The sequence below is a fragment of the Haematobia irritans genome, chromosome 4, assembly GCF_050003625.1.
Source record: "Haematobia irritans isolate KBUSLIRL chromosome 4, ASM5000362v1, whole genome shotgun sequence".
Classification (NCBI taxonomy): Eukaryota; Metazoa; Arthropoda; class Insecta; order Diptera; family Muscidae; genus Haematobia; species Haematobia irritans.
The window spans coordinates 98,343,270-98,365,560 of NC_134400.1; the positions used below are offsets into that span (position 1 = coordinate 98,343,270).

At 35.7% G+C, this 22,291-nt stretch overlaps 1 long non-coding RNA gene across 1 annotated transcript; it reads right to left on the minus strand.

Moving 5' to 3' along the window:
* Positions 1 to 19,730: 19,730 nt before the first annotated feature.
* On the minus strand, positions 19,731 to 20,110 carry LOC142232868 (uncharacterized). The gene is made up of 2 exons (XR_012721230.1): positions 20,005 to 20,110; positions 19,731 to 19,936 (listed from the first exon to the last, which is right to left on the minus strand). It is a non-coding gene; the product is annotated as an uncharacterized LOC142232868 (long non-coding RNA).
* Between the last annotated feature and the right edge of the window lie 2,181 nt (positions 20,111 to 22,291).

Sequence of the window (22,291 nt, forward strand, 5' to 3'; positions counted from 1 at the left end):
TGTTTTGCCCATCACTATGATGTCGTCCAAGTATATCAAGCACGACTTCCAGTGCAACCCCTTCAGTACCCGCTCCATCAATCTTTCGAAGGTAGCTGGAGCGTTGCAGAGCCCGAACGGCATTACATTGAATTGCCAGAGACCGCCATTAACGCCAAAAGCCGTCTTTTCCTTGTCTTTCTCGGCGATCTCTACTTGCCAATATCCACTCTGCAAATCAAGCGTAGAAAACCATGTTGTTCCGGCTAGTGTGTCCAACGTGTCATCAATGCGTGGAAGCGGATAACTGTCCTTTTTGGTGACATCATTTAGTTTTCTGTAGTCCACGCAGAATCGGGTACTTCCATCTTTCTTTTTGACCAGCACAACTGGGGAACACCAAGGACTTGATGATGGCTCGATCACTCCACTCTCCGCCATTTCCTTTATGAGCTTTTGAACTTCGTCTCTTTTTGCCAGGGGAACACTTCGTGGTGCCTGTTTTATGGGCCTTTCTTCTGCGGTTTTAATTTCATGTTTCACTACAGATGTTCTTCCTTGATTTCCCTTTTCAGAAGCAAAAGCAGAGGCGTTTTTCCACAACAATTGCTTGGCTTTATTTCTCTCTGACGGCGATAGATGACGTGTCCAAGCCTCGAAATACCCTTCTAGATGTTTTCTCACTGCTCCATGTGTCTTTGATGAGTTGCCTTCCAAATTGACTATTGCCTCGGCTGGTGTACATTTTCCAATATCAGAAAATTTTACAATTTGCTCATGATTGTCAGACAAGTTCAAGACACGGACTGGTATTAGTCTCTCTTCGTTCGTTGTTACCAGGGCATTTGCTATCAAGATGTTGTTGCTTTTGTTTTCTGCTGGTTCAACAACCCACAATTGGCCGACTTCACAATCTCCATCCATAGAAACCCATATAATTGCTTCGGCATTCGGTGGTATAGACTCTGACTGGCTCGTTGTCAAACGTCTGACAGGTGTATTCTCGTCGTATCCCACGTTTACCGTTATTTCGGTATCGCACCATGTCATTACACGACGCTTCATATCCAGATTGAGACCAAAAGCAATCATGAAATCCGCTCCAATTATAACTTCGTCTACTATATCGGCCACAATGAAATCATAAGTAACGGATTTGTTAGCAATAGTTAATTTTACGGTGACCTTTCCATATACGGTTGCGGGTTCCCCTGTAGCCGTGCGTAGCTTGACTCCAATCAGTGGTGTAACTTTTCCTTTTACTAAATCAGATCTAATGATAGACTTTGATGCACCAGTATCCAACGTCAAAGTACGCTTGTCGCCATTAATAACACCCGCAATAGTTAAATTGTTGTTTTTCTGTTGAACTATTGCTATGGAGATGGTGGGGCCATCGTCTGTGGGAGCCAGCTCTTGCCCCGCTGAACTAGCTCGATTTAGTTTAAAGGTGACTCACTTGACTGTGGGGTCACCTTCTTATGGCTATTGTTTAATGGAGATGGTGATGTGGACCTTGACCGTTTGCGTCGTGCTTTGCATTCTCGAGCTAGATGTCCCGGCTTATCACAGTTATAGCATTTGATCCGGGATTTATTTGCCTCTTGCTTTATTTCTTGCATTGCCTGCTTCATGGCCTCTTTCATCGACTCAATAACGGACTTTGATTCATCACACTCTGTCTCTACTTTACGTACCTTGTGAATTTGAGGCCGCGCTAGCAATCTCGCAGTCTCCTGTGCAAGTGCGAATGTTACTGTTTCAGCGAATGTAGCCTTTTGTGACGCATATGTTGCACATTTTATATCTGGGTCTCGAATTCCATTGACGAAGGTTTCAATCTTGATGCGGTCCACAAGAGGATGACTCTCACCTGGGTATGTCAAAAGCACTAGCCGCTCAACTTCTGTTGCGAAATCTTGTAGGGTTTCATTCGATTTCTGGATTCTTCCTCTCAATTCCATTCTGAAGATGTCCTGCTTGTGCTCTCCACCATACTTGCGTTGAAGTGCCGCTATTACTTCATTATAGTTATTTCTAGAAGCAGCGGGAATGCTTTGTATCACATCAGCAGCATTGCCCTTTAATGCCAATAGAAGTTCAATTGCTTTATCATCGTCATTCCACAAATTTCTACAAGCAACCATTTCGAATTGAAATTTGAAGACATCAAATGACGTTGAGCCATCGAAAACAGGAGTTTTGATTTTTGAGCCCTCGATGACGCGCACTGGACCACCTTTAATTTCCAGCTCTGACATTTTTTTCTCGATGTGCAGAAACTTCTCATCATGAACCATAATTTTCTCATCCACGGAAAGAACTTTCTTATCCAATTCCACAATTTGATTTTCTATATGGTCCACACGTTTCTCCATGCCTTCAGAAATTTGTTGTAATTTTTCGTTGAGAATTCTAGAATTTTCGTCGAATTTTTCTTCCAATTTTCTAGAATTTGTTTCCATTTGTAGGGCATTTTCTTTCAGCAATTTTCTAGAATTTTCTTCCATTTTTCTAGAATTCTCATCCATGATTTTTCTAGAGTTTTCTTCCATCATTTTGCTCAAAACATTGAGCATTGATGTGTAATCCACAACACTCGAAGCCACAGATGGAGTTTCTACACTGCTTGTATTGACGAGTATTGATTCATCAATGTCTTCCTTATAATCAAACTCATGCGTCGCAATGTCCATATTACGCCGTTCAAACTCTTCCAGTAGACGCTTTTGAAGCTGGGCCTTATTGCCTGTTGTCGGCAGCTCCAGTTTGCTCAATTCCTTTTTTAAGTCTTCCACACGAAGCTCATTAAACTTCATTGTAGATTTTTTTTCCGTTATCCCACTTCTGACACCAATTGTTACGTTTTTATATTTAGGCGTTTTTAATTACCGGACAATTAAAACACAGTTCTTTTAAATAACGACAATCTACAATTTATTTACTATGACTTCACACTTTACAATTCGTTCACACTGAAGTTATTCGTTTGACGCTTTAATTAAGACTGACTCGTTAGCAGCATGTGAGCGCTTTTATATATGACGGTGTGGCAATACGAGAACATTCTGGTAGCACTACAATATTCTGGCAACGCCATAACATTCTTAGACAAGGCTAGAAGGATCTACGACCATTAAGTTATTCGTCTGGTGGCTGCCAAACACATACACACTCACATAGATATATGCTCGCATTACTACAACAACAATGACAATAGACAATGAGATGAAATGAGAAAGCAAAATAACAAAGCAAAGGGGTTGTTATTCTATGAGAGAGTAAGAACTAACATTTCGGTAAGCAAACAAAAGAACATAACAGAAATTCAGGAAAATACTAGAAAATGAATAGATGATTCCAAGAAGTGATAGCGAAATTTTATCGTTACAATTTGAAATTTTAAATTAACGGAAACTAATTTAAATAAACTTATGTCTATAATTATCAAATTCGTCACAATATGACGGTGTGGCAATACGAGAACATTCTGGTAGCACTACAATATTCTGGCAACGCCAGAACATTCTTAGACAATGCTAGAAGGATCTACGACCATTAAGTTATTCGTCGGGTGGCTGCCAAACACATACACACTCACATAGATATATGCTCGCATTACTACAACAACAACAATAATGACAATAGACAATGAGATGAAATGCAAAATAACAAAGCAAAGGGGTTGCTATTCTATGAGAGAGTAAGGACTAACATTTTGATAAGCAAACAAAAGAACATAAAAGAAATTCAGGAAAATACTAGAAAATGAATAGATGATTCCAACAAGTGATAGAGAAATTTTATCGTTACAATTTGAAATTTTAAATTAACGGAAACTAATTTAAATAAACTTATATCTATAATTATCAAATTCGTAACAGTATTAGCAACAATAGGTCTGTTTTCTTATTGCACTGATAACCAGTGCAAAAAGAAAACGCAAAACGTCTAACCAGATCAATTTTCGATTTTGATTGGCAACACTTGGTCGTCAAATGTCAAAATCAAAGTTATTGTTTACAAATAAAAATAGGGGGTATACATTTAATAATCAATTTATAGAAATAAGTGTACCAAAAACGAAAGAGTGATTATTAATTTTAAAGGATTTGCTGCTTTCCTTTCAAAAACAAATGACTGCTGGCAACAGCTACGTGCGTGGAAACAGATTCAGTGCGTCATGTTTATCAACCAAACGCGTGGAAATATGGGAATTTGCTCAAGTGGTGGATTTACAAGTGGCTAATACCACAAGCATGTGTGGTATAGAAATGGATATGCCAATTGCATCAAAATCACAAAAGCCTAGTTAACGTAGAATTACAGACTTCGGCCAGCCATCACAAGAGGGAGAGAATATACAGGAAATATAATTCAACTTAATACCACAAATTATTTAATTAAACACCATGTCATCGCAAAATGTAAAATAATTTACCCACGCCGAAGTTGCCAAAAATATTACAAAAGAAAAGAATTGGTTCATAATCCACAACAACGTGTATGACGTGACCCCTTTTCTCAATGAGCATCCTGTTAGTGAAGAAGTCTTGATCGAACAAGCTGGTAAAGATGCTACAGAAAATTTCGATGAAGTTGGTCACAGTTCATATGCCCGTGAAATGATGCAACAATACAAAATCGGTTAACTAGTTGCTGAAGAGCGTACAAATGTTCCAGAAAAATCCGAACCCACATGGAATACTGAGCAAAAGAACGAGGAATCGTAATGAAGTCATGGCTGATGCCTTTTGTCTTGGGTTTAATAGCCACCTTGGTTTATAAGTTTTTCTTTGGAACGAAATACCAATAATTGTAGGCAGAGAAAAACATCACCACCACCAGCCACAAACAAATATCGCAAGTTTATTTGTATATTTAGTTGAGAAAGGGATTTCTTGCTGTTTTAGACCATAAAACAAGTCATACAAAAAACAAAAACAAAACATATACAGTGACTCACAAAAATATTCTTTTTTATACCTTGAAATCGCAAACCGCTTAACATTTATATGGAAAAGTTTTATTAAAATGTTTCCATGGATATACATAACAGCAAAACGTAAACAAAAATCGTGAAATTAATTTTATTGTATTATTTTTAATCATTAAATCAAAAAACTACAAAAAAAAGCTCACAAAAGTATTCGTCGTATCAGTAATCACATTGTATGAGACATTATTTTGGTCCACTTAGTATTTGGAATAGTACCCTTTGTTAGCGCAAATGGCTTCCAGTCGTCTTGGCATCGACACGTTTCTTGAGAGATTTTGCCCCGTTCTTCTTGTAACACTTTTTTTAAGGGCTGTCCAAGATGAAATTTGGTTTTGTCCGATCCACGGTTCCAAATGAGATCCTAGTTTTCAATGGGGTTGCTACCTGGGCTTTGTGGTTGCGTTTTGAGATATTTAGTGTTGTGAAGGAGCCATATTTTCACATCCCAGGCCGTGTGTTTGAGGTGTTTGCTTGTTGGAACAAGGAGTCTTTATCACGAAATCCCATTTTAGAGGCGCTGGAGTGAAGATTTTCTTTCAAAATTTTTAAATATGTTAAAAAAACATTTAGGCATTCATGGTTCCATCAATAAAAACTAAGTTTCATTACACTTGTTTTTACATTTTTTATTTTCAAGGTTTCCCTAAGCTTTCGCCGTGATTTATTTTTGGATTATGTTTGTATAATTAACCCTCTAATGCCCCAATTTTTTGGCCATCTGAATAAATATTTAATGTTAACGACACAAAAGCAAGAAAACTAAACAAGAAAATTTTATAGGTAAAATTCAGTATATGCTGCAAAGCCTCTTGAACAGTTCCAACTGTTTTCTTTTTATTTTACCCATTTTTATTGTGTTAAGGTGTGTTTTACTAAAAGCTTCCTTATTTATTGAAGCCCGCCTAAAGGCGGGATTGGGCATTAGAGGGTTAACTAAAGAATAGAAAAATTATACACAAATGAAGCGTAAATATCTAAAAAATTCATGAAAATTTTAAATTTTACCGCAAAATCCAAACCAAAATCATACTGTCTTGGTGAATATTTTCAAAATAATGATGAAGAAGGCAATTTTATTATTATATACTATTCCAAATGCTATTTTTATACCCTGCACCATAAGATGGTGGTTTTTTAAGTTCGTCATTCCGTTTGTAACAGATCGAAAAATTGCTCTAAGACCCCATAAAGAATAGGGTGGTTAAATTTTCAAGGGCCGATGTTGATTTTGAATAAAACACAAACTATTTAGGACATTATTGTAATTTTATTTTATTATGATATATTCGTATTACTCAATTATGTATGGAACAAACTATAGGCCAAATAGACGCCGCGACCTCGGTGGCACACCTCCATCCGATGGTCCAAATTTTCGATGACGCTGGGGCATAATTGAGGTTCTATGCCGTTAATGTGCCGAATTATCTCGTCATTTAGCTATTGAATTGTTGCTGGCTTATCGACGTACACCTTTTCTTTCAAATAACCACAAAGAAAAAAGTCCAACGGTGTCAAATCACATGATCTTGGCGGTCAATTGACATTGCCATTACGTGAGATAACACGGACATTAAATTTGTTGCGCAAAAGAGCCATTGTTTCGTTAGCTGTGTGGCAAATTCGGGCCATACAAAGTTCGTTATCATCTTACGATAGCGAACACCATTCACAGTAACTGCCTGACCGGCCTCATTTTGGAAAAAATACGACCCGATGATGGTCGGTCCGTCTGTTGAAATCACGCCAACTTCCGTTCGAAACAAGCTATCGACTTGAAACTTGGCACAAAAATTTGTTATTGATATAGGTCGTATCTTATTGGAAAAGGGCCATATCGCATTACTTTACGTATAGCCCTCATATAAACCGATCCCCAGATTTGACCTTCGGAGACTCTTGGAGGGGCAAAATTCATCCGATGCGGTTGAAATTTGGTACGTGGTGTTAGTATGTGGTTTCTAACAACCATACAAAAATTGGTCCATATCGGTATTGGGCGGGGCCGACTATATCATACCCTAAACCACCCCATGCGAATTAGAAACATAAGCAAGGGTATCATTGGTATAGGTTTGGGAGATGAACCGAATTTCCTTATTTATGAAAATTAAGCAGTATACACTCAAAAAAAGGCATGTCCTGTTACAAAGATTTTGTCTTTACTTTAAAAATTTACTTTTTCCCTTTCCTTTTTTTCCTTTTTTTTTTAAAATCCGAGCAAAAGAAGCGGAGAATACTAGTAAGGATATTTTTAAGACACATTTTTTTTTAAATTTCGGTTTTGTGTACTTCTTTCTAGGAAGCGAATTTTAAGTTTTCATTTTTTCAGCTTTTGTTCTCCATATGCTATTAAAATCCTTTAAAACGAGTTAACAACTTTATTTTCCAAATTCAGACTCGACTTCCATTATACTCATAGAAAAAGTCTGCTAAAAACAGCAGTAGATGTCTGCTGTTATATTTTTGTACTTCACGGCCTAATGAACAACAATTTATAAAATTTTTATACCCTGCGCCACACTGTTGAACAGGGTATTATAAGTTAGTGCATATGTTTGCAACACCCAGAAGGAGACGAGATAGACACATGGTGTCTTTGGCAAAAATGCTGTGGGCTCCTGAGTCGATATAGCCATGTCCGTCTGTCCGTGAACACATTTTTGTAATCAAAGTCTAGGTCGCAATTTAAGCCCAATCGACTTCAAATTTGGCACAAGTATGTGTTTTGGGTCAGAATAGAACCCTATTGATTTTGGAAGAAATCGGTTCAGATTTAGATATAGCTCCCATATATATCTTTCGTCCACTTATACGGCCCTAGAAGCCAGATTTTAACCCAAATTTGGTAGAAATTTTGCACTAGGAGTACAATTGGTAGTATAGTCAAATGTGCCAAATTTTATTGAAATCGGTTCAGATTTAGATATAGCTTCCATATATATCTTTCGTCCGATATGCACTTATATGGATTCAGCCTGAGTTTTACCCTGATTTGGTTCAAATTTTGCTCAAACATAACGCTTGGCCATATAGTCACGAGTGCAAAATTTGATTGAAATTGGTTCAAATTTAGATATAGCACCCATATATATCTTTCGTCCGATTTAGACTCATATGACAACAGAGGCCAAAGTTTACTACCGATTTTCGTGAAGTTTTGCACAGAGAGTAGAATTAACATTCTAGCAATGCTTGGTAAATTTGATTGAAATCGATTCAGATTTAGGTGTCGTTATGTGTGTTAAATTTGGTTAAAATCTTTAATATTTTAGATATTTAAGTGTGTTAAGTTTGATCTGATTTGGTTCAGATTTAGATAAAACCCCCATATATTCTTGTTTCCAGTTATTACAAATATGACCAAAATTCCCACACTTTAGACAAAACTCTGTGATGATTTCCTCATATCTTAGTCATATCCTGTAGTGCCAGAATTTCCACAGAACAGTTGATTTTTAAATAAGGCTCCAAGTCGCTCGACTTGACCAAATAATATGTTACAACCCACACTTGACCACATATCTTGGCGAGATCTACCAATATCCTTTTAAAATCGCCACTGGTGAGTAGCAAAAATTGCAAATATTACTAAAATTTTCCTATATTTGGTATACATATGTATCGCCTGATAAATCATAAATGTCCTTTTGTACACTTGCATTAAAATTTCTCTCGCTTCATATTTCCCATATTTTTTACTAACATTGTGTTTCATCCCACGGTGATAGCCGATTTTAATTCTAGTGTTTTTGTACAAATATTCTCTTCATTATAAGTATTTGTATCTGGAAATGCAAACCTTTGCATAGCTCCCAGCAAATTTGAAGTAGTTAAGGTGGTAACACAAATGTTGGTATACATAGTGGTGAAGGGTATAATATAGTCGGCCCAGCCCGACTTTAGACTTTACTTACTTGTTTTTTACTAACATTGTGTTCCACCCCAGGGCATTAGCCGACATAAATTTTAAGTCAATAGAATTTTGGTCTTAAATATATTGTCGGTTCAGATTTAAATGCATGTATATGGGAACATAAATCTCTATATATGTACCACTCAAAAAATTTGAAGGAATTCAGATGGTGTCGAAAATGTAGATCACAAAGTGGTGCAGGGTATAATATAGTCGGCCCTGTCCGACTATAGACTTTCCTTACTTGTTTTTCTATAGAAATATTTGTCAAAATTTTATTTCTATAGAAAATTTTCTCAAAATTTAGCATATTTATTGAAAATGTATTTCTATAGTAAATTTTCATATAATGTTATTTCGTGCTGATGGTCACTGATTCTTAAAAAACCTCTAATATAAATCTTTCGACCGATTATAAATTCAATTTTGCGAAATTGCCTAAAAATGTATACCCTGCGTCGCACTCTTTATAGAAGTATTACAATATACATTGTCCAAATCGAGTGAGGTAAATAGCAACATAAACCTTTATACAAAGCACTCAACAAAATTGAAGGATTGAGATTTTATCAAAATGTGGATCTAAATACAAAGTTGTGTATATTATAGTCTGCCCCGCCAGACTTCAGATTTTCTTATTATTATTATTATTATTATTATTTTTTTTTTTTTTTGACTAAAATTATGTTTCGTCCCATAAAGTTAGATTCAAATATTAAGTACATAGATTTTGTTGAAGTGTATACAATTTTGTCTAAATCGGTGCAGATCAGAGAATGAAGCCGACCCATTTTTGTCGGCGGCGGCGGACACTAAATTTTTCCCTCCGGCGGCGGCGGAGGGAAACAATGTGTTACGTGCCCCCTATAATGGCGCTAAGGCGGCTACCGACAGCTCGCGGCACAAATCTCAGACGGTTCCAACCCGCCAACCTTAGCCCAGAGGGACGAACACTAATTGAAAACATTGACACATCAAACAGAAAAAAACGATTGTCAACACGAAACACACTATTTTGGTGGGAGCTTGATCTTTTGCTCCCGCACTTTGCGCTCCCTGCCATGGTTCTTGTTGTCCTAATTTTCTCCCCTTTTGCAAGAACCCCGTATCCCACACACTCACCTCACATGCCTATACCACTCAGTTCACCTCCTCATAATAACAAGACTAACACATCATAATTATTTTTTTAAACACAAAACATAAAATTCACATTTATTGATAATATTTGAAATATTTCTTAAACCTAACGCAAATAACCCTATAATTAAGTCACTAACACCAGCTTATTTTTAAATTACTGATGAGCCACTTGCCCAGATTTACCCCTTCTTCCTGATGCCTAGACGCTTATTTGGCCCTTTCGCGGCCCGTAGATATTAACACTATTTACCTAACTAAAAGAGCTCTCTTAATCGGTTCCTCGGATCTGAGTTAATATAGATCCCAAAACACACAAAATACCGTACGTCTAGATATCCTGAGACAAATCCTGCGCTCGTTTATAACTGATTTTCTCTGACGTTAATAACCTTCACATATAATTGATTACAATGTACTACATAAAACAAATAAAATCCTTCCAGTCGTATTTCTTTTGAATATTTTTATACCCTGCGCCACACTGTGGAACAGGGTATTATAAGTTAGTGCATATGTTTGTAACACCCAGAAGGAGACGAGATAGACACATGGTGTCTTTGGCAATAATGCTCAGGGTGGGTCCCTGAGTCGATATAACCATGTCCGTCTGTCTGTGAACACATTTTTGTGATCAAAGTCTAGGTCTCAATTTAAGTCCAATCGCCTTCAAATTTGGCACATGTTCCTAATTTGGGTCAGAATAGAACCCTATTGATTTTGGAAGAAATCGGTTCAGATTTAGATATAGCTCCCATATATATCTTTCGCCCGATATGGACTTATATGGCCCCAGAAGCCTGATTTTTGGCCGAATTTGGTTGAAATTTTGCACTAGTAGTACAATTAGTGGTATAGTCAAGTGTGCAAAATTTGATTGAAATCGGTTCAGATTTAGATATAGCTCCCATATATATCTTTCGCCCGATATGGACTAATATGGTCCTAAAAGCCAGAGTTTTGGCCCAATTTGGTTGAAATTTTGCACAGGGAGTAGATTTAACATTGTAGCTATGCATGCCAAATTTGGTTGAAATTGATTGAGATTTAGATATAGCTCCATATCTTTCGCCCGATCTGCACTTATATGGACCCAGAAGCCAGAGTTTTATCCCGATTAGCTTGAAATTTAGCGCAAGGTGTACAATTGGTAGTATAGTCATGTGTGCCAAATTTGATTGAAATCGGTTCAGATTTAGATATAGCTTCCATATATATTTTTCGCCCGATATGGACTTATATGGCCCCAGAAGCCAGAGTTTTAACCTAATTTACTTACAATTTTGCACAAGAAGAACAATTAGGACTATAGTCAAGTGTGCCAAGTTTTATTGAAATCGGTTCAGATTTAGATATAGCTCCCATATATATCTTTCGCCCGATATGGACTAATACGGTCCCAGAAGCCAGAGTTTTACCCCAATTTGGTTGAAATTTTGCACAGGGAGTAGAATTAGCATTGTTGCTATGCGTGCCAAATTTGGTTGAAATCGGTTCAGATTTAGATATAGCTCCCATATATAGCTTTCGCCCGATTTACACTCATATGACCACAGAGGCTAATTTTTTGCTCCGATTTAGTTGAAATTTTGCACACAGAGTAAAATTAGCATTGTTGCTATGTGTGCAAAATTTGGTTGAAATATATCTAATATAGCTCCAATATATAGCTTTCGGCCGATTTACACTCATATGACCACAGAGGCCAATTTTTTGGTGCGATTTAGATGAAATTTTGCACAGGGAGCAGAATTAACATTGTAGCTATGCGTGCTAAATTTGGTTGAAATCGGTTCAGATTTAGATATATCTCCCATATATAGCTTTCGCCCGATTTACACTCATATGACCACAGATGCCAATTTTTAACCCCGATTTAGTTGAAATTTTGCACAGGGAGTAGAATTAGCATTGTAGCTATGCGTGACAAATTTGGTTTAAATCGGTTCAGATTTAGATATAGCTCCCATATATAGTTTTCGCCCGATTTACATTCATATGGCCACAGAGGCCAATTTTTTGGTCCTATTTAGTTGAAATTTTGCACAGGGAGTAGAATTAACATTGTAGCTATGCGTGCCACATTTGTTTGAAATCGGTTCAGATTTAGATATAGCTCCCATATATATGTTTTTCTGATTTCGACAAAAATGGTCAAAATACCAACATTTTCCTTGTAAAATCGCCACTGCTTGGTCGAAAAGTTCTAAAAATGATTCTAATTTTCCTAATCTTCTAATACATATATATCGAGCGATAAATCATAAATAAACTTTTGCGAAGTGTCCTTAAAATTGCTTCAGATTTAAATGTTTCCCATATTTTTTTACTAACATTGTTTTCCACCCTAGTGCATTAGCTGAATTTTGAGTCTATAGATTTTGTAGAAGTCTATCAAATTCTGTCCAGATCGAGTGATATTTAAATGTATGTATTTGGGACAAACCTTTATATGTAGCCCCCAACACATTTGACGGATGTTATATGGTATCGAAAATTTAAATCTACAAAGTGGTGCAGGGTATAATATAGTCGGCCCCGCCCGACTTTAGACTTTCCTTACTTGTTTTTTACTAAAATTGTGTTCAACCCTAGTGCATTAGCCGACTTAAATTTTGAGTCTATAGATTTTGTAGAAGTCTATCAAATTCTGTCCAAATCGAGTGATATTTCAATGTATGTATTTGGGACAAACCTTTATATGTATGTAGCACCCAACACATTTGGCGGATGTGATATGGTATCGAAAATTTAGATCTACAAAGTGGTGCAGGGTATAATATAGTCGGCCCCGCCCGACTTTAGACTTTCCTTACTTGTTTTTTTATATAGTTTAGACTGTTAAAAAATCTATATGTAGGTTAATGAAAAATTTTTCGCTTTTGTATGTGTATTAATTTTGCTTTAGCGTTTTCTCATATAAATATTATTTAGATAAAAAAATTGATATTTTAATAATTCGTAAAAAAGATTTGTCACCAGCAAACTAATGTGGCCTCTCTTTCTCATCCTAGACAGGTATAACGGATTTGATATTTTAATGGACGGCTCTTACAGAGGAATTCTTGTTTTGCGTTAAGTAATATGGCTTGTTTTTACCTTGGCTTCCCGGTTTTAATATTAGAATCTTTGTATTTCAGACCGAAAGCGCTCTCACCACCAAGTTCGACTGCAACGTAGTATATCCCTGGGTGCCCACCTATCCGGCAAGTTGTTTGTCTCTTCAGAATTATAAGACAACCTGGATTCTCAGTCTGGGTATTTGTATTTTCGTATTGGGTTTTTGTATTTTCATCCACATACATAATTAATAAAAAAACAATTGTCCATAACGTCTGTCCGTCCCTTTCATACAGTGTTGCCTCATAATCCCCGCTTTCGGACTGCCTCAAACTTGGCAGCACTCTACCCCATCTGTCACTCACAATCGACCAATTATTTATCAGCTGTGCCAATCGGTCACATTTAATATCCGGTTGCCCCATAGACCATCCCCACTCATAACTGTCATTCTAAGGAAAGTTCCAAAGTCGCCCACGATGCCAATGATTATTCGTGGTATCTACCCACTATCTGCCGCGTCAATAATATCTTCACCCACGCAACAAATGTTAATTTTTAATTTGACTCGCATCGAAAATTGTTTGAGAAATTATTGAGTAGCGATGCATTTCAATTTGCGGATAACACTTGAGAAATTATTGCTAGAGTTTTTACTGTTGAGGGTAATGTCTGTTTTTTGTTGCGAACGCGATTTTCTCAACAATTTCTCAACTTGAATATTACCCTAATCCGTTGAAAAATTGTTGAAATTGAGCATTTTTCAAACGTTTGTGATTACCCAATAAACACAGGATGAGTGTTTTTCAAATGCAACAACTTTTCAGTTTGAGGGTAAATATAATTTTAAACATAAATTCAACTTGACTTGAAATAGCTCATCTTCAATACATCTTCAAATTGTTTGCGAATTACTTCCAATTTGTCAAAATGTTGACGAAATCATTGAAAAGGTGTTGAAGATAATATGAGAAAACTTTGACAAAACACTACCCTAAAATGCAACGAAAAAAACCATGTGGGTTTCAATACTTATTTGTGCAACGAAGTTCGTGGTCAATTGCAAGAAATTAAAAAATGGAAAATTTTAGACAAACAACCAAATAAAGGGTGATTTGTTAAGAGCTTGATAACTTTTTTTAAAAAAAAAACGCATAAAATTTGCAAAATCTCATCGGTTCTTTATTTGAAACGTTAGATTGGTCCATGACATTTACTTTTTGAAGATAATTTCATTTAAATGTTGACCGCGGCTGCGTCTTAGGTGGTCCATTCGGAAAGTCCAATTTTGGGCAACTTTTTCGAGCATTTCGGCCGGAATAGCCCGAATTTCTTCGGAAATGTTGTCTTCCAAAGCTGGAATAGTTGCTGGCTTATTTCTGTAGACTTTAGACTTGACGTAGCCCCACAAAAAATAGTCTAAAGGCGTCAAATCGCATGATCTTGGTGGCCAACTTACCGGTCCATTTCTTGAGATGAATTGTTCTCCGAAGTTTTCCCTCAAAATGGCCATAGAATCGCGAGCTGTGTGGCATGTAGCGCCATCTTGTTGAAACCACATGTCAACCAAGTTCAGTTCTTCCATTTTTGGCAACAAAAAGTTTGTTAGCATCGAACGATAGCGATCGCCATTCACCGTAACGTTGCGTCCAACAGCATCTTTGAAAAAATACGGTCCAATGATTCCACCAGCGTACAAACCACACCAAACAGTGCATTTTTCGGGATGCATGGGCAGTTCTTGAACGGCTTCTGGTTGCTCTTCACTCCAAATGCGGCAATTTTGCTTATTTACGTAGCCATTCAACCAGAAATGAGCCTCATCGCTGAACAAAATTTGTCGATAAAAAAGCGGATTTTCTGCCAACTTTTCTAGGGCCCATTCACTGAAAATTCGACGTTGTGGCAGATCGTAAGTCTATTCATGATGAAATGTCAAAGCATACTGAGCATCTTTCTCTTTGACACCATGTCTGAAATCCCACGTGATCTGTCAAATACTAATGCATGAAAATCCTAACCTCAAAAGAATCACCCTCTAGTTTATAAAAATATGTAAGTGAAAATAAACAAGTATATACGGCCGTAAGTTCGGCCAGGCCGAATCTTATGTACCCTCCACCATGGATTGCGTAGGAACTTCTACTAAAGGCTGTCATCCACAATCGAATTACTTGGGTTGCGATAACACTTGCCGATGGCAAGGTATCGTAAAACTTTTTAGCACTGTCTTCTAAATTGTAAATTAGCCCATACGGGGTATATATTAAACAAAAAAAAGGCCGATTAAATACGTATATAATTTAGTTTGACAAAATTTTCTATAGAAATAAAATTTTGACAAAATTTTCTATAGAAATGAAACCTTGACAAAATTTTCTATAGAAATAAAATTTTGACAAAATTTTCTATAGAAATAAAAATTTGACAAAATTTTCTATAGAAATAAAAACTGGACAAAATTTTCTATAGAAATAAAATGTTGACAAAATTTTCTATGGAAGTAAAATGTTGACAAAATTTTCTATAGCAATACAATTTTGACAAAAATTTCTATAGAAATAAAATGTTGATAAAATTTTGTATAGAAATGACATTTTGACAAAATTTTGTATAGAAATAAAATGTTGACAAAATTTTCTACAGAAATAAATTTTTTACAAAATTTTCAATAGAAATAAAATTTTGGAAAACATTTCTTTAGAAATAAACTTTTGACAAAACTTTCTATAGAAATGAAATTTTAACAAAACTTTCTATGGAAATAAAGTTTTGGTAGATTACAAAATTTTCTATAGAAATAAAATTTTGACAAAATTTTCTATGGAAATAAAATTTTGACAAACATTTGTATAGAAATAAACTTTTGACAAAACTTTCTATAGAAATGAAATTTTGACAAAACTTTCTATAGCAATAAAATTTGACAAAATTTTCTATGGAAATAAAGTTTTGGTAGATTATTTTTGGCGATATGGACCAATTTTTGTGTAATAAGTCATCGGCTATATATAACTAAAGACCGATATGGACCAATTTTTGCATGGCTGTTAGAGGCCATATATTGACAAAATGTACCAAATTTCAACCGTATCGGATGAATTTTGCTCTTCCAAGAGGCTCCGGAGGTCAAATCTGGGGATCGGTTTATATGGGGGCTATATATAATTATGGACCGATATGGACCAATTTTTGCATGGTTATTAGAGGCCGTAAACTAACATCAGGTACCAAATTTCAACCGGATCGGATGAATTTTGCCCCTCCAAGAGGTTCCGGAGGTCAAATCTGGGGATCGGTTTATATGGGGGCTATATATAATTATGGACCGATATGGACCAATTTTTGCATGGTTGTTAAAAACCGTATACTAAGTCCACGTACTAAATTTCAACCGGATCGGATAAATTTTGCTCTTCCAAGAGGCTCCGGTGGTCAAATCTGGGGATCGGTTTATATGGGAGCTATATATAATTATGGACCGATATGGACCAATTTTTGCATGGTTGTTAGAGGCCGTATACTAACATCAGGTACCAAATTTCAACCGGATCGGATGAATTTTGCCCCTCCAAAAGTCTCCGGAGGTCAAATCTGGGGATCGGTTTATATGGGGGCTATATATAATTATGGACCGATATGGACGAATTTTTGCATGGTTGTTAGAGACCATATACTAACATCAGGTACCAAATTTCAATCGGATCGGATGAATTTTGCCCCTCTAAGAGGCTCCGGAGGTCAAATCTGGGGATCGGTTTATATGGGGGCTATATATAATTATGGGCCGATATGGACCAATTTTTGCATGGTTGTTAGATACCGTATACTAAGACCACGTACCAAATTTCAACCGGATCGGATGAATTTTGCTGCTCCGGGAGGCTCCCCAAGCCAAATTTGGGGATCGGTTTATATGGGGGCTATACGTAAACGTGGTCCGATATGGCCCATTTTCAATACCATCCGACCTACATCAATAACAACTACTTGTGCCAAGTTTCAAGTCGATAGCTTGTTTCGTTCGGAAGTTAGCGTGATTTCCACAGACGGACGGACAGCCGGACAGACGGACGGACGGACGGACATGCTTAGATCGACTCAGAATTTCACCACGACCCAGAATATATATACTTTATGGGGTCTTAGAGTAATATTTCGATGTGTTACAAACGGAATGACAAAGTTAATATACCCCCATCCTATGGTGGAGGGTATAAAAATGAAATAAAACTTTAAGGAAGTCACTAAATGTATATCTCTTTGCAGAAAACTAAAATCTGTGGATGCTTCGTTCTTGAAAACATTAAACAGCTGACCGATGAAAAAATGGTGGACAATTAACTGGAACTGCTTCAAATAGTTTATAATAATTGGTACGTCAATATGAAAAATTAAATCAACAAGTCAATAAATTTAAATCTCTTTGCAGAAAACTAAAATCTTTGGATGCTACATTCTTGCAAACATTAAGAAGCTGACCAATGAAAAATGAGTGGCTTATAGACAAGAAAAAGTTTCCAGAAACATTACAAGTGCAACCAATTATAATTGTTATAAACAACATATTGTTGAAATCAACAACTTCTGGATGAAAATGTGCATCACATCGTCAGTTTAATTCATATGCTATTATCAGTTTAAAATGGATATTTTGTGAATTCCTTCTGCTGGAAATCAATTCTAACACGCGGTCCAGTACGTTCCTAATTTCAAATTGCCCGCAGGGTAATAAATTTTAATGCTGTTTTATGACACCAAAAGGAAGGAAATCGAATTATCAATGCAAAAGTGTTTACTAATAATGTTTAAGATATTTAAAGTTTTGTTGTTTGTTTTTTTTTTTTTTTTGTTCTTATTTGTTGATATGTTTAATAAGATTATTATTTATTTTATTTTGATGAAAATTAATAAATTATACAAAATTCATAGAATTTTGGCTTTGACTTTCAATTTGAAGTGGGGATATCATTCATACAAATTTAGGTTGAAAAGTATTTGCAACGATGTTAATTTTGAATTTGACTCGCATCGAAAATTGTTTGACAAATTATTGAGTAGCGATGCATTTCAATTTGAGGATAACACTTGAGATATTATTGCTAATGTGTTGAATTTCACTGTTGATGGTAATGTCTGTTTTTTTGTTGAGAACGCGATTTTCTCAACAATTTCTCAACTTGAATATTACCCTAATCCTTTGAAAAAATGTTTGAAAAATTGTTGAAATTTAGCATTTTTCAAACGTTTGTGTTTATTGGGTATTGGGAAGTATTAAAACCACATGTTGCATATTAGGGTAGCGTTTTGTCAAAGTTTTCTCATATTATCTTCAACACCTTTTCAAAGATTTCGTCAACATGTTGGCAAATTGGAAGTAATTCGCAAACAATTTGAAGATGTATTGAAGATGAGCTGTTTCAAGTCAAGTTGAATTTATGTTGAAAATTACATTTACCTTCAAACTGAAAAGTTGTTGCATTTGAAAAACGCTTATCCTGTGTTTATTGGGTAGTACTAGGGCTGTCACTCGGGATAAATCCCGTCCTAAAAAACCGGGATTTTCGGGACGGGATTAATCCCGAATCCCGGGATTTTTCGGGATCCCGAAGAAATAAACCCAATTTGTCAAATTTGTGGCTTTTTGAGATTGTTTATTAAGAAATTGGAGTCTTAATTCATTGCAAACGGCCTCAGATATCAAACCCGACAAATTGAGTTAAAAAAGATTTATGTTACGTGCCCCATAAAATAAAAAAAAAAAAAAAAAACAATGATAAAAGGTCCGTCGACAAAATGACAAGAATGCGTTTATCTGATAAAAATTTAGATGCCTTGTTATTTTCAAGAAGTTACTTAAAATGATGACGTGCAATCAAAATCCTTCAAATCTTTTGCTGAGTAAGATAGCGATATGAAATTGCTTTTAATTTATTTTTGTCATAATTTTTTTTTCTTTATCATGTTGAATTTGACTAGTGTTCGTTAAGTATGATGGCAATTTGAAATTGCTTTTTAATTTACTCTTATGTTCTTTTTGGTTAATAAAAGTGAGTTTTACTAAATTGGTTTTGGCGCTGTAGAAGGTTATTTATTAAATTTTTTCAAGGATCCCGACAATTTCGGGATCCCGAAAAATCCCGGGATTCAATATTTTGAAATCCCGAATACCGGGATTTATAAAAGTCGATCCCGAATGACAGCCCTAGGTAGTACTCAGCTTAACGGATTTTGAATTCCGTTTCGACAATTTTATTTGCTGAATGTTTCATCCAAAGATTATCTGATTTCCCAAGATGTCTAAATTCTTCCCCTTTTTTTCTGATAGGCTCATGAGTTTAGGTTCATACATGTATGAGAGAGTTGGAAAAAAATGGGTATGATCCCTGCCAACATTTTTTGAATTTGGGGACTCTTTTGAGAATCCCCACTATGTCGAAAACAATCATATACGACATCAAAAAATCGTCGGAAAAGCGCCGTCACTATTGAGAAGTTGTACCACGCCAAGTTACTACAAAAATGTTTCGCATGAGTGCAATTATTAGGTGCCTTTATAGATCAATTTAGAACGACGCCAATAAGGGACCCTCCAAACAATCAGAAAAAGTGCATTTTAAGATAGTTGTAAAAGAATCATTGTGGTCGAGTAAAACACGTTTGTTTAGATATTTATTAATTTGATTAAACATTTACAAATTCTTAAAAATATAACATTTATACCACTATCACATTACATTTAACATAATTTTTGGCATTAATGATGATGTTGAGTTACAAGTAGCGAGTTACATGTTGCTGCGTCTATCAACCAGTGTTTTTATTCCATGGAGGCAGCGTGTCTGTAAAATATCGGAAAAACAGTCACTTTATTCCATTTGGAAAATCACCAAATTGTTCACCAATATACCTTTTACAATTTTAAGCGTATAATCTATTTTTTCAGAACTTTATTTTCGTTTTTATTTAATTAAAACATAACAAGCTGGTTGCGCTTGGCGTTTCACAAAAAAAAAATGGCTTTTTTAACAGTAGGGATGGCAAATTACATGCATGTACTTTTTGATGTACCTTTTCATGATGATTGAAGTGACATTTACGAGTCTGTGGTAACGATGAGGTTGAAATGGAACTTTGAAATGCTGGCAGGGATGTTACGAATTTAAAAAAGAAAAGAAAATGAAGAATTTTCAATTTGGTTAATAGGCCTGTTTCTGCACTCTTTTCATTCAACATTTATGCCAAAAGAAATTACTTCAAGTAAATTGTGTTTATTTTTATTTTGTTGAGTATTTGTTGGTACCGTATCTTTACAAATTACATTGCCATATAAGACATAATGACTAATATGGTTTATTTATAATTATATGACGATAAAAATGGCAATTTTAACGGCTAAACTGGAACTTAATACCCACCTTAAGTCATTAAATCATTAAGATATGTCTATTATACTCCCTGGTTTTCTTTCTACGTTAAGTTTTCTACAGTTTTTCTGAGAAAATAGGAATTTTTACTTTACAGTTTTAATTTTGGAAACACGCCCGTAGTAGCGGCCAATTCAAAATGTTTACCTCTTTTAACTTCTTTATTTGTCAATTGTTGTTTTTTTATCTCTTTTTGTTCGTGATTTTGTCTAAAGGCCGGTATGCAGCTCTAGCGAAATTTTCGGTAGCAAAAATTTATTTAAGTCTACAGGCCGGTATGCACCTCTAGCGAAAAATTTCATTCCCATAAGAAATGCATTGCTATTTATGCTAACGAAATTTTCGGTAGCGTTCAATTTCGTAAGCTGGTACGCACCTCTAATGAAAATAACAGGGTTGTCAAAAGCATATTTTGGCAGCAAACATTTAATTTATTACAATCATTGTGTGCGTTAAAGTTTTAAAAGGTCTGTAAATAATAAGCAATTTATTTGAGGAATATTTGGAACATATATTAACAATTTTTAAAAGCGATTAGCTGGTTTAAAATTTGTGAACACAGCCCTGTTTTTTTGTTGTAGACTTAAATAAATTTTTGGTACCGAAAATTTCGCTAGAGGTGCATACCGGCCTTACAACAAAAAAAAACAGGGCTGTGTACACAAATTTTAAACCAGCTAATCGCTTTTAAAAATTGTTAATATATGTTCCAAATATTCCTCAAATAAATTGTTTATTATTTACAGACCTTTTAAAACTTTTACGCACACAATGATTGTAATAAATTAAATGTTTGCTGCCAAAATATGCTTTTGACAACCCTGTTATTTTCATTAGAGGTGCGTACCAGCTTACGAAATTGAACGCTACCGAAAATTTCGTTAGCATAAATAGCAATGCATTTCTTATGGGAATGAAATTTTTCGCTAGAGGTGCATACCGGCCTTAAGGTGGGTACTATGTTTGTTGGCACGAAAAAAACTTCACTTCACCATTCTTTCGCATTGAAAAATGAGAGTGTTGACAATACATTTCGAACGAAGAAAACAGCTATTTTGGAGCTATTCCGCGTTTATTTCTCCGCAATTTAATTGACAACATCGCCAAATGTCATACTATTTTTACTTATACATACGCAGCAGCTGATTGTTTACATACACGCATTCATGATAATTGTTTTGAAAAGTGTTTTTCTACCAGTTTTTGGATTGTTTTGCAAAAAAATCTCATACAGCACTGGACACTAATAATTGTTAAGAATAAAGCTCCAGCCGCTCTACTCCTGGTGTCTTACCACATTCTGCAACAGCTTTTACAACATGTGGTACATTGTCTTCTTCAGCTTTTCCAAATGGATACCGTCACTTTGTAACGCACATCAAAAAAACATATAATTCCGGTGTTATGCTAACTTTTACATCATGCGCAGCAATGGACTCATTCATCAACAAACTTAATTCGTTGGTGTCCACAAAATCTACACAATCGCATTGCAATACCATGCTGTTGCCGCCTCACTAGCAATTTCAAATCCAGTGGTCACCACCACGGTTCCCACAAAGGATAATAACGCCATTTCATTTGCCAATGTTGTTACATCGGGGGGAACAACCAACTTAAGCCCATAACTCAAGTTCAAGGGTAGTTCCTAAGCCAAAGTCACTGTTCCCGACTTATATTTCGTCACAAAGGGATGTTAGTGTTCTATACCAGACTCTTCGTTGACTGAAATTAATACATTGAGAAGCAATTGGCTGGTTTACTGAAGGA